General features: G+C 34.9%; 1 long non-coding RNA gene across 1 annotated transcript in view; it reads right to left on the reverse strand.

The window, feature by feature from the left end:
* Nucleotides 1-6,819, reverse strand: part of LOC127498769 (uncharacterized) — a 102,410-nt gene extending 95,591 nt beyond the window's left edge. The window contains exon 1 of the long non-coding RNA XR_007925970.1: nucleotides 6,615-6,819. This is a non-coding gene — a long non-coding RNA (uncharacterized LOC127498769). The remainder of the gene's footprint in view (nucleotides 1-6,614) is intronic.
* Between the last annotated feature and the right edge of the window lie 3,841 nt (nucleotides 6,820-10,660).

A 10,660-nucleotide genomic window follows, 5' to 3' on the forward strand; every position in this document is an offset into this window, starting at 1 on the left:
TCGTTGGGACTCTCAGAAATGTTTACATGGATCAGATTTTCAGTCTGATGTGGCAGGAGTTGAATAGTATCAGGAAATAGTTGGTGAAAGACATTGTCCGTGGCATGTCTATTGAGCAACATGCAGTGAAGTTTTTAATATGAGACAGGATTCGGTCTGAATGCTGCTGAAGGCCTCAGTGTCGAGAATTAAACAGGAGTCTGGCGGAGTGATACGCACAGAATGAGCGCTGTTTGTTTATCTGCACATGATTAATAGTCTGAATTATTCCTGGTGCCAAACCACAAGTGGGTAATTACTGCCATACATAAACGTCTCAGGGTTTTATTCTTTTGTCAAGAGCACAATGTGTTTGATAAAATAGTAGTAGCAAATCGGTGCTTAACCAAATGTACTCTGTTTCTGACTTTTTATATTTATAAAAGTAACTTTTTTGTTCAAAATTAAAGGGGTCCTTGATTATGATTTCGCTTTTTTAACTTTAGTGTGTAATGTTGCTGTTTGATCATAACATCTGCAAATTTACGATGATCAAAGTTCAATGCAAAGGGAGACGTTTTCTTTTACAAAAATCACTTTAAGGACTACAACAAACGGCTGGTAGGGACTACAACGAGCTTCTTCCCAGGATGGTGACATCACAAACCCCAAAATTTACATAAACCCCGCCTCCGAGAACACGCAACACAGGGGGGTGGGGCCATGTTGGGCTGCTTTAGAGAAGAGGAAGAGTTGTTGTAGTAGAGTGTTGTTGTCATGCCGTCATTTTACGCCGGACTGCTTCACAAACAAGGGTCGATTCAACGCTGGCTTTGCACAAAAGATTAACATGAAGACACATGCTAGTGGATGAGTTGAATCAACTCCACAGCAACTACATAAAATTATCCACTAACCCATTCAGAAACGTCTAAAGTTGTAAGTTCTTCCTGAGTCTCTCCATCAGTGTCGACTCCGGTTTGAACAATGTAAGGCTGAACACCGTTACTGACAATCCTCATTTTGGCTGCGTGGGATTCTCCAGCTTTGTTGTTGTTGAGCGACCGAAGCGCGAGCCGTTAAAGCTCCGCCCTCTTCTGGAAAGGGGGCCGGGAGCAGCAGCTCATTTGCATTTAAAGGGACACACACAAAAACGGCGTGTTTTTGCTCACACCCAAATAGGGGCAAATTTGACAAGCTATAATAAATGATCTGTGGGGTAACTTCACAGACACATTCTGGAGACACCAGAGACTTATATTACATCTTGTAAAAAAGGCATTATAGGTCCGCTTTAACATTTAATAATGATCGAGTACATATAAAACCATCTTCCAAATCTTGTTTTTGCCTTACCCTAAATCACAACAGTAAGCTTAATCATTTATATTGTAGAGCTGTCGGGACGGATTTCGCGGTCAACTGCATACTTCTGTCATTCGTCATATTCATAAATAAAGGAAAGAAGCGCAGTTAATTGAAGGTCTAGCAGCTCGAAACAAAAACAAAACAGAGAAAGCTCGAAGCAAAAACAAAAGAACCTCAAACCGAAAAGAGTTTGCAAGCAAACCTAAAGTGGCCCATAATAAAACACGAATCAACATTGCATAGCATCACATTAGCGTCGACAAGCTTCACAGAGCAATGCTGGTAACAATGCCAAACTCTAAACCTTGCAGTTACTGCTTGGTCTTACCAAGTTCTAGTTCCCACCTTTATCCGATATGAACAACAATCGTTATGTCTGTCAGCATTGCCAAACTTTTGAAATGCCATATTCAAATCAAAACAATTGTTTTCACAAGTCAAAACAACAGCAGCATATAACTTAAGTCACTTACCTGCTCATATTTCGGATATCCATCTTTCTTTCGTCATTGGGGCAGTTTTGATGTCATTAGTGACATTTAACATCTTCATAGAGAAACATTTTCACAGAGCAAAATGTTGGTGACAATGCCAAACTGTAAACCAGCTACTGCTTTGATCATCTGCCTATGAATAGCCTTGCCATTTATAGTTCCAACCGTTATCCGACATGAACAACAATGTCTGTCAGCATTGCCAAATGTGTGTAACGCCATATTCAATTCAAAGCAAATGTTTTCAAACAAGTCAAAACAACAGCAGCATATAACTTAAACCACTTACCTGCTCGAATATCGTCTTTCTTTTGTCATTGGGGCAGTTTTGATGTTGTTAGTGACATTTAACATCTTCACAGAGAAACATTTTCACAGAGCAAAATGTTGGTAACAATGTTGGTAACCATTTATAGTTCCAACCGTTATCCGACATGAACAACAATCGTATATCTGTCAGCATTGCCAAACCGTAACGTCATATTCAATTCAAAACAACCGTTTTCACAAGTCAAAACAACAGCAGCATATAACTTAAGCCACTTACCTGCTCATATTTCAATATCCGTCTTCATTTCGTTATTGGGGCAGTCGTTAGCGACATTTGCTCTGATGAGGCAATGATCTGTGCAGCGCTTCAGATTCATCCGCCCAGAACAGTGGAGCCGAAGCACAACTCACGTAATGACCAAACAATGTTCCTCCGCAAGATTCATGTAGTTTTATGCTTCAACCACTAGAGGACCAAAGGCTCCATAGTGTTGCTTCAAGTAAATGTTGAAATGCAATAAAATTCATGTTTAAAAATGCACTTTGACTTTTTGGTCCGTTAGATTCATTATCATTTGGATGCAAATGTGACCACTAGGCCAATATAGACAATTCATAGCTCAAATAACATTTGTTTTTTTGTCCAAAATAAAAAAAAATAAGCACATTAACAACAATATGAGCTTTACATTTCAGCATTCAAACCCTCCAGAATGTGTATTGTAAGAGCTTTAGTGTAAACATATTTGATTGTTTTTATAAAATGAGCAATGAAATTCTTTTCAATCAACAGCATGTCACGGATACGTTCAATATAGAACTAGTTTTGAGTTGAGGCTGCTGGTTATGTGATTGTAAAGTTTGTTTCTTCCAGATGAGAATGAAAGCATCAGATATCTGCGTTTCCATTAGATGCATTTTGGTTTCAAATTCATTCACTCTTACTGTACTTTGATCACAAAGCCTCAAACTGTGCATCCGATTTTAGGTTTCCCAGTTTTGGCAGAGAGCTACATGAAACTGTGATTTGCTCCAAAATGTAAATAGCAGAGAAGTTTGTGATTAAATGATAGTTGCCAGGACTGATTGACCGGGTTCCCCTGATGGGCCTGTTACGCTGCACAACCGCAAATGTGCATCTGTGGTCTGGAGGACGTCCAAACAGTATCTCAGTGCTGGCAGACACTTCCACGTTTCTTCAAATGCTCATTAGAAGAGTTCATTTATAGGCTTGAGTGTTGCTACTTGTACTTAGTTCCTCAAAAACACTGGAAAATTTATCTCATTTTTAAAAGGCTGCCTTTGATAGCCCTAATTTGCCTTCAAATTTCAATTTGAACAGACTTTGAACTCACAGAAACATGAGTCTATTTGTTTGTCTTTCCAGTTTTCACGCATGAATGATGACAGTAACAAATTTAAATAATAAAATATCATGTGATCCGACCTCCGATTATATTACAGACTGTTTTTTGTGGAAGTAAATGTGACTTTTAGAAGATATTAATACTTTTCCAAGTATGAAAAATGACAGTAAAGACACTTATAATGTTACAAAAGATTTCAAATAAATGCTGTACTTCTGAACTTTCTTTTCACTGAAGAATCCTCAAAAATAAAATGTATCACGGTTTCCACAAAAATCTGAAGCAGCACCACCATAGACTGTAAAAAAAGATGGACGATGCACCTTCACTCTCTTCCATTTAACCTGTTAACTGTCACTGGCCCACAGCCATTACATATTTAAAACAGTAATATCCTATACTAAACCTAAACTAATCTTGACAAACTATATATCATTTGAAAGCTTAGAATCTCTAGTTTTTCATATATGGTTCATATATTTCATATATGATTTTCAAAAAACATTACAGAGGAGCGGTAATTTATCAATTTGCAACAAGCATATTTTCATACTCATAAGGCATGTTCAGACCTTTATTTTGAAATAGCGATGAACATGAAAAATCATTAAAGATTGGTTGAAACATGGTTTTTTTCATGCCAAGAGTTCAAAAGATAACATCCATTCAATTTTTTGAGAAAAAAAGGTCTGAAAATGTTTTTAATAGAAAAAAAATACATTTATGATTGTGGCGGTGATCTATAACCCACATACATGTTGTTTTTATGTTTATTAGAAGCTGAATTCACATCAAATTCTGCCAAACTTCCCATACTACATCTATATAGGATGTCTACTTCATAAATTGTATGAAAATAATTGAAATACATGGTTCAGATCACTCAAACCATATATGGAAATGGAGGCGCCCTTATATGGTCAGTAATGGAGCTTGGTTGTCATCTAGTGAAAAAGTGGGGTACTGCGCCCAAACAAAATCTTACTGAAAGCTCATTTTTTGAGATATCAACCTGAAATTTGGAACACAACTTGTTCAGATTTTTGGCTTTGATTTCCTGGCAGTTTTAGAGTAAATCTTGTTTTGTAAAATATATATTTTATATAAAATATTATATTTTTACATTTTATATTTTCATAAACCTAAACTTCTATAACTTTTTTTCCTGTTTCACTTACATAAGTTTTTTTCACTTCTACAATAATCTGCCAGATTTCATCTTTAAAACAACCTTATGTCTATATTCCAAAGTATTCTTGAATTACAACCATTTAAGTTTGGATAGTGCATTTTCATGTCTATAAAAAAAAGTGGGGGCGACAGTTAACAGGTTAAGTAAATGAAGCCGCTGTAGTGACAAATTGGGTCCTCCCTGAAATCGGGTCTCCTTTAGGATCCCAAGTGATCCCATTGGTTCAAATTGCTTTAAATAGGTACTCTCTTTAGCGCTTGATGACGTACGGTTTCAACTATGTCATAATGACCATTTATGTCTGTATTAGCAAAGTCCCTTTAAGGGGAGACACTACAGGCAAAAACACTGTTTTTTCAGGCACCTGTCAATTTTGAGATTTTGCACTTTTTGGCTTTTCATAAAGTGTTTTTTCAGACTGGTGGAAAGAAAACATCCAAAATACATTTTTAACTGTATATCTTATAGCACTTTATCTATTTGCGTCTATAGATTTCAATTACAGTAAATATCTCAGAAATCTCCACTTCAGCAGAACTTATATACACCAAACTTTACAGTTTTATTCCTATCTATATTCTGAAGGCTTTTACAGAGGGATTTGTTGATATATCATTCCTATCCTGAGTTATAGGTCCTTTTACTCAAAAAAACATGGCGAAAATAGATTTAAGGCTATTGTCAGTATTCTCTAATTTACTAAAGCACAAAATAAGATATCCAGAATCCTCTCTGTAAAAGCCCTTTCATCTAATATGTCAACAAATAGAACCAAGAATTTTAAACCTGGACCTTTCCAATTTCCAGATTTTGTTTTTGGAAATGTATGCAAATGAGCATATATTTAAGTATATAAGGCCTCATTAGCATATTAAAACATAAATTTACACAAAACTTGTAATACATTATTTTCTTATGTTTATGCCAGTAATAAACTGGAGAAGTTTCACAGTGATATCTTCTAATTTAAAAAAAATCCCTATTCACCTGTAGTGTCTCGCCTTAAGACAAGTCATTTCACTCGGCGGCCATCTTAGAAACGCCTCTCGGACATGCGAGTGCAGCTCCTATCTCTTTGAATGGGGAAACATCAAATTCTCCAAAGCTGTTCACCAAGCTTTCGATTAAATTTCATATTTGAAATCACCAATGAAATCTGACAACAACTGTCTCATAAATTTTGTTTCTAAACGCTCGAATCATGACAAAAAACGGCATTTTCAGGCTGGCTCAAGCTAATGCGCATGCGCAGTCTAGTGCGCGTCTGACTGTTTCTATAGTAATCGGAGCTTCTAACGGTCGCTGCAGTGACGCGATGACTTTACCAGTCGGCGATTGGCTCTTATTTAGAAGGCGGGACTTATTCCGCCATATCGCGCGTTGCATTTTCTCCCAATCATAATAATACAAGTGCTCCGTCTTTCTATAAAGTCTTTGTTAATACTGCATAACAATGTATTATGTTGGTGTGAAATAAACAGTTGTGGAAATGTAGAAATTAAAGTTTAAGATCCAATCTCCTCCCGAAGATCCAGAAAAAAATCCGTTGGTGCTTCAGTGACTACTGAAGCTGTCAATCTCAGCTGTCAATCATCACGTCAAAACCCGCGTTTTTATAGCATAAAATAAATAACTAAAAACTCTTTAAACTTTTTTAAAGAACGAACATTTTAATTAACATCAGCGTGATAAAAACTGCCAAAAACAACAGAAACCATATGCAATGTTTGTGATGCTATGCAATGTTAATCTGTAAAACGCTATCAGGAAAATACCATAAAATAACCACTCTACCCAACAACTTTTCACAACCAAAACGGAACTCAAAAAAAGTCTAAAATAAACAAGGCTCAGCCAATGTCAATACTAAACTACTGCATGCATACACAAACGTTAACGATCTTGGCACGGCGGCCCAAAATGTAAAAACACAAAACTACTCACTCAAATTCATCCACGATGTCCTTGATCGTCTGTTCTGCGACATAATGCTCGGCAAATAATTTCTTTATAAGCTTCAGTTTTGAAAATGAGCGTAGTTTTTGTGTCACGACTAATTTCTCCACCCTCTCTTTCCTCTTTAAAGCCCCATATTTATGTTTGTATTTGTCCGTCCTTTAATGTTCACTTAGCTAGTCACTAACCTCTCACACAGCGTTTTCTTTTTTTAATTTTGCGCGGCAATGCGTCATTTAAAAAATAACGGCGTACTTCTACGGCAGCCGCGGGGTGCAAAAAATAATGTACACAAGAAATTACGGAGAAACAAATTACTGCAAATGACATGCATACAAATATATATATATATTTATCGTGGCCACGAATTAAAAATCCCTCATTATAATTAAAAGGTGCCCCTGGGCGTAAAATTGTTAAATTGTTGTTGCAAATCTAGACAGATATAGATATGCAACAACAAACATTTGCAAAATATTCCCACATGAAAAAATACTAGTATTTTCTATAGTAAATTGTAGTATACAGTATATATAGTATTTACAACACTTTTTTTCATGAATGCTACAGCATACTGTAGTATTAATTATAGTGAACTGATAAACTGTAATAAATACTGTAGTATACTTTAGTTTTTACTACAGTAAAATGTAGTGTATTGTAGTATAATATAGTTGTAGAAAACTTAGAGTATTGGGTAAAGTAATTTGTTTATATTACTATAGTTGTTGTATTACCACTATAGAATTACCACAACAAATTAATTAAAGTACTTTACCATAGTATGGTTCAAAAACAGTATAGTATTTACTATAAATTACTATAGGATTTTTTCATAACTAGATATCTGATGAAAAATTTGTGAACCTCAATGCTATATGCACAAATGTTGTCAGTATTTTGTTTTACAGTTTTCTTTACGCAACTTTAAAACTAAAACGCATGCAATAACACTGAATCATCATTAATTAGTTAACTACAAGTTTAGCTTAAAAGATTAGAAGGTTTTTGAGGAAAATATTCCAGGATTTTTCTCCATATAGTGGACTTCATTGGGGTTCAACGGGTTGAAGGTCCAAATGTCAGTTTCAGTGCAGCTTCAAAGAGCTCTACATGATCCCAGACGAGGAATAAGAGTCTTATCTAGAGAAACCATCGGCCATTTTCTAAAAAAAAAAAAAAAATTATATACTTTTTAACCACAAATGCTCATCTTGCACTGCTCTGTGATGCTCCACGCATTACGTAATCATGTTGGAAAGGTCACGCGTGACGTAGGCGGAAGTACCGAGGTAGGGCGAAAAAATCTATCTCACTTTCTCCTCCAACTTTAAAATTGTCCGACATCGTTGTTTTACCTTTTTTTGTAAAAGCCGTTTGACTCAGTCTTTGCACGTTCACTTTGTAAACACTGGATCGGTACTTCCACCTACGTCACGCGTGACCTTTCCAACGTGATTACGTAATGCATGGAGCATCACAGAGCAGTGCAAGACAAGCATTTGTGGTTAAAAAGTATATAATTTTTATTTTTTTTTAGAAAATGTCTGATGGTTTCTCTAGATAAGACTCTTATTCCTCGTCTGGGATCATGTAGAGCTCTTTGAAGCTGCACTGAAACTGACATTTGGACCTTCAACCCGTTGAACCCCAGTGAAGTCCACTATATGGAGAAAAATCCTGGAATGTTTTCCTCAAAAACCTTCATTTTTTTTCAACTGAAGAAAGAAAGACATAAACATCTTGGATGACATGGGGGTGAGTAAATTATCAGGAAATTTTAATTCTGAAGTGAACTAATCCTTCAATTACACGTGAAATTTGGTATCTCATATGTATGTAAAGACTCGTTGAGTTCTGCTGTTTTTTTTTTGTCCCCTCACAAACACACTCCTCCTCATACGTCCTTGAAATGATTTATTCCCCTGTAACTTGTGAAACTCTTTCTAGTGTCTGGTTTTCCTGCAGTTGTGCCGAGGTCTGCGCTCAGGGCAGCACTTGCGTGACTGCAGATCCTGACGTGTGTGTGTGTGAGAGTGAAATCCACCACACAGGGGCATCTGGGAAGCCATCATTCATTTTAATATTACCCTAATGACGTGGAGCTCGTAACAGGGGTCAGTTAAATGAAAGACTGATTCGAGAGGCGCTTTACTGCTCGTGACTGAACGCAGAGCAGAGATTAAGAGTTCAGGACACGCTCTGTGCTTTTCTTTCATTGTTGTTCTGTGTGCATGTGCGGCAGACGGATGAAGTTTTTAGGCTGAATTGCATATAAAATCCATCTGTTTGAATTACACAGTTTTAACATAAACTAATAAACTTAATGTGATGCATATTTGTCAGTCATAAATGAAACAGGTCAGATTTCTGTAATTGCACTAATAAATTGAATGTGTTTTAAATGTACAATAATCTCATCAATAAATCCGATTTGTTTCAATCTCATACATTTGAGTGTAAAAGGGCCTTTAAATGTAACTTTTCAAAGCAGTTTTACACAAAGCTAAATATATTGTAACAGAAAGTCATTCTTTAGTGTCTCTAATGCCTTTAAAATCATTTTAATCAAGTTTAATGTTCAGAGTCATGTTAGTCGTGAAAAATGACTTTTTAAAGTAACCTTTTCCTGGTTATTGAACACACGAAGCATCCCGTGCGAACGGCTCATTGAACGCCAGCGGGGTCAGAGGTGTTTCAGGGTGAAAGGTCAAAGTGAGCTAATATAAGCCAGAGATCTGATGCTCCTCGCCGTCGTCTCCTGATGTCACGTCTGTGTTCAGCAGGAAGCTGTGAAAGCGTTCAGACGGTGAGCGTGACCCCAGTTTCATGCCTGTGATCTTCTGCTGCTGCTCTTCTCACGACAGCTCGAGACTGTCACCCTCAACACGACATGACCCGTGTACCACAGAACCCATATTTCTCTTCATTTCAACTGCTATTTTTTTATATTATTTATACATAATAATAATAAGTATTGTATATTTTTAATTTTAAAAATTATTTTTTTCTTTGTTTTTAATTTTTTTTATGTTTTATGTCATTTAAGATTTATTTAAAACATTTTTTATATTTTATCTATTTTTATTTTATGTAAATATTTTTAAATATTTTAAATGACCTATTTTTATTTTACATAATTCTTGCTAAATATTTTATTACATTTTTTTGGAGCCCCACACATGACAAAAATAAAAATAATATATATATAATTTATTTCTTTTATTATTTTAATTTTTAATTTTTTTATTTTTTTCATATTTTATATACTACTTTTTTTAAACATTTTTATATTTTATATGATCTATTTTTATTTTAAAGTTATTTTTATATATTTTTTTATCTATTTTATTTTTACTTTAAATGGTTTTATATTTTATGTTTTTAATTTTAAATATTTTTTTAAAAAGTATTTTATTATTATATTATTATTATATAATAATAATTATATATTAATATGTTATTATCTCTCTCTCTCTCTCTATATATATATATATATTATATTATTATTATATAATAATAATTATATATTAATATGTTATTATCTCTCTCTCTCTCTCTCTCTCTCTATATATATATATATATATATATATATATATATATATATATTATTCTTATTATTATTCATATAATTATTTAATATATTTTCTTTTTGTATTTTGTGTATGTTTGTGTTAGAATAAGGTTTCATTTTGAGATCAGTATCTCCCAACAGGACAAATCTGTTCCTAGTTTACCAGTGTTGTATGTCTGTACATATGCGGTCGTATATCCGTCTCTCATCCATGCAGGATTCTCACACAAGGCAGTACGTCAGCATCTTAGAAAAATAACACCACGTCTGTCTCATAGAGCGTGTGCACTCAGGTTCTAATAAACATCTTTTTACATTAGTGCTTCTATTCAAAGTCCTCATAATAAGACCACCCGCTTTCAGTTTTTAAGAACAATTCTTATTTGTCTTTCGGATGTGGTTGAAGTGGGCCGTGGGGCATCATGGCAAAACAAAATGTGTTTCCATTGAAAGTATTGTT

This window comes from Ctenopharyngodon idella, chromosome 17 (genome assembly GCF_019924925.1).
Source record: "Ctenopharyngodon idella isolate HZGC_01 chromosome 17, HZGC01, whole genome shotgun sequence".
Taxonomy (NCBI): domain Eukaryota; kingdom Metazoa; phylum Chordata; class Actinopteri; order Cypriniformes; family Xenocyprididae; genus Ctenopharyngodon; species Ctenopharyngodon idella.